Source organism: Limulus polyphemus, unplaced genomic scaffold (genome assembly GCF_000517525.1).
Source record: "Limulus polyphemus unplaced genomic scaffold, Limulus_polyphemus-2.1.2 Scaffold1204, whole genome shotgun sequence".
NCBI classification, from domain to species: domain Eukaryota; kingdom Metazoa; phylum Arthropoda; class Merostomata; order Xiphosura; family Limulidae; genus Limulus; species Limulus polyphemus.
In genome coordinates, this window is record NW_013666814.1 from 147,335 (window position 1) to 150,747 (window position 3,413).

Consider the following 3,413-nt stretch of genomic DNA (forward strand, 5'->3'; position numbering starts at 1 on the left):
ATTGATACACATCCCTGAAAGTAACTATAATGTATAATACCCAATAAGTAGGTTTAATGATACTGATACACATCCCTGAAAGGAACTATAATGTATAATAACCAATAAGTATATTGATACACATCCCTGAAAGTAACTATAATGTATAATACCCAATAAGTAGGTTTAATGATACTGATACACATCCCTGAAAGGAACTATAATGTATAATAACCAATAAGTAGGTTTAATGATACTAATACACATCCCTGAAAGGAACTATAATGTATAATACCCAATAAGTAGGTTTAATGATACTGATACACATCCCTGAAAGGAACTATAATGTATAATAACCAATAAGTAGGTTTAATGATACTAATACACATCCCTGAAAGGAACTATAATGTATAATAACCAATAAGTATATTGATACACATCCCTGAAAGGAACTATAATGTATAATAACCAATAAGTATATTGATACACATCCCTGAAAGGAACTATAATGTATAATAACCAATAAGTCTATTGATACACATCCTTGAAAGGAACTATAATGTATAATAACCAATAAGTATATTGATACACATCCCTGAAAGGAACTATAATGTATAATAACCAATAAGTATGTTTAATGACATTTTCTTTTTCCATCTGCTAACATCAGTAATCAGCAGTAGTAACAGCAGTCATGCAAGTTTACAAACCATCTATAACCATTCCATTCATTCTTGGCGACACTTTGGTTACAAACAAACAAACAAAAACATTCTCTCTCTACTCGTATTTGATCTCAACTAGTTCTCGTGTCTCATTATTTCTTATAAAGTCAAAACCGACATGAAAAGCACGCCTAGAAGTATTTTAACGTGATCAAGAGTACGTTGGTGGAACCTTTTTGATGTGTGTCCTTGTCTAACAATAAAATTGGTATTGTTACGCAAGCCTAACTCTCAAGGACAATGACGGGGATTCAGGGTGTGGTGGACTCGTAACTTAATTATTAAAGATTTTTAGAATAATCCACGCCTCACTTCTGTCATCATAATTACTTAAGAGAAAACGTAGTGGAAGAGTTAATGTTTGCTCTGCACTTTTGTGTCCTGACATTTATAGAATTTTATGAATCATAAATCACTATTCAAGGCTTATTTCGATTGATTTAAAATACATATTTTAATGGCATATTTCAAAAGTTTGACTACTTCTTCAAATATTATAAAATAAACCATTTAACTAGATTTTTTTATTGGATCATCCTGTTTCTCTACGTATATTTCCTACCATTAGACTACCCCAAAATCCACCTCTGTTTGAGAATTTTAACTCCAATAAAATATTTCCCTAAGAAATGGAATGGACTTTAAGTAGACCAAGTTTCAAGTACAGCTTTAATAGTCTAGTTTTATTTCTACAAAACTGATTTCTACTTTGTTTTATTTTATTAAAAAATTGGAAAGAAACCGCAATAAAGCTATTAAAAAGTTGTATGTCACTCTCCCATCCTCTGTGGTTCAGCAGTAAGTCCTAGGTCTTAGAACACTAAAAACCAGGTTTCGATACCCGCTAATTGTGTAGTTTTGTGCTTAACAAAAAAAAAAGTTCAATGTCAATTGCACATCCTGACGCCACTAGAGTACAATATTCACTGCCTCTGTGTTATTTATGAAAAGCAAGTGTACTTTCTTAAGTAAAGGGACTGTACGGTAACATAAAATGAACAGAAACTATATTTGTAACACAAGCACAACAAAAGATACGTTTTATCAACACAAAGTTATGTTCTAAATATTCAGAGAGAACATTTAAACGCTTATGGTCATTTATTTTATGACACTAGAGTTAAATTTACAAAAACGTTAAAATACCAGGTGAAAGAACTGTTCTTCCACGTTGCATGAGGAGGTGTTAAAATGAGAATTTTTCCCAAATTTGTCAGCAAAAGTCAAATTTCGAAACTTCTGCGTTGCCTGGTTTTAGTAGGGTCTTGACGCCATTTTTCCAGATTTATTAACGACGAGCAATCCATTGAATATATATATATACAGATGTAGAATTCTTAAGACTTTTGTACTTGATGCTCAACAACTGAAACAGAAGCTATCGTTTCTTTGTTGATAATTACCACTAGGTGGCTAAACATTCAAAATAACATTTTGAGAAGAAGCTTCTCTAGCGTTAACGGAAACTAAATTTGGTGTTAAACTATGTATCAAGAACATAGTTCATTAGTAATATTTGAAAGTTGATTAAAAATTGAGTAATATTAAATCCATATCACTCGACGATCCAAATGTTCTTCATTTGATTTTCATCACTGATCAACAACTATATGTGTGAAAGGACTTTCCTTTTTTACCTTTTTAAGATATTCTAAACGATAATAAATATTTTACTAGTACAAAAATACATAAAACTTAAAGTTTAAATTCTCAACAATCAGCCCAACGTCTCTAGAATAAAATGAAATAAAAGGTTTTAGCTTCGAGTTCAATACTGTTTGTAGAAACATAATTTCTTATTAAAAAGTTCAAATAAATGTGAAATATGAAAGAAATGTACCGTTTTACATCCAAGAAGTTATGCATTTTAAAGATTTAACACAGCAGGACTATGGGAAAATTTCGTAGAATATACATTCCTAGCCATAAATTCATCGTCTCTGCAATTGTGTTAAAAATGCAACATTAGCATTTGCGAGACTGTTTTAGATATTTTAGACCAACACAAATTTCGTCAAAACATTGTAGTTCTAAAACTACGTTTTTCTATTTTGGAAGAAATCTCTAGTCCATAGACAAGCCTTATAGCTGGCTAGCAATGTGTACTGATGTTATTAAGTGCCAAATATTGCAGGAGGTGTTGGAAAGTCGTGCACGCGCTACGTCGTCACGCACGCAAACATTACTTTACTAATGATTTTTCAGACGTTCTGATTTCAACAGAGTTAGTTGTACCATAATGTTTTTAAAGTGATGAAGACTTTCGATCACTATGGTCTTCTCCTTAGAGTTAAATAAATCCCCAAATCCTCTACTTTCATCAAGATGGCTATTGTAATAGTAATCAACTATAATAAAGTGAAAATACCAGTTCAGAAGGTACTTTAGGCTATAAAGATGACAGCAAAACAAATAATTATTAACACTATTATTATCAGGAGATAGAATATGTTTGCATAGTTTAAAATATATTCCGTTATTGATTTTTAATTAGAGTTTTATGCATACAACTACTCTAAACCATTATGTACATACTATAAAGGGCTTACCACTTGTCTGTTCCTATTCTAAATTCTTGTATATATTAAAGGTATTACTTATCCCTTTCTATTACAAAATCTTATACATCTTGAATGAATCATCTCTCGCTCACTTTTATTCTACACTATTATGTGACTTGTAACGAATTTGTTATTATATATTTATTTT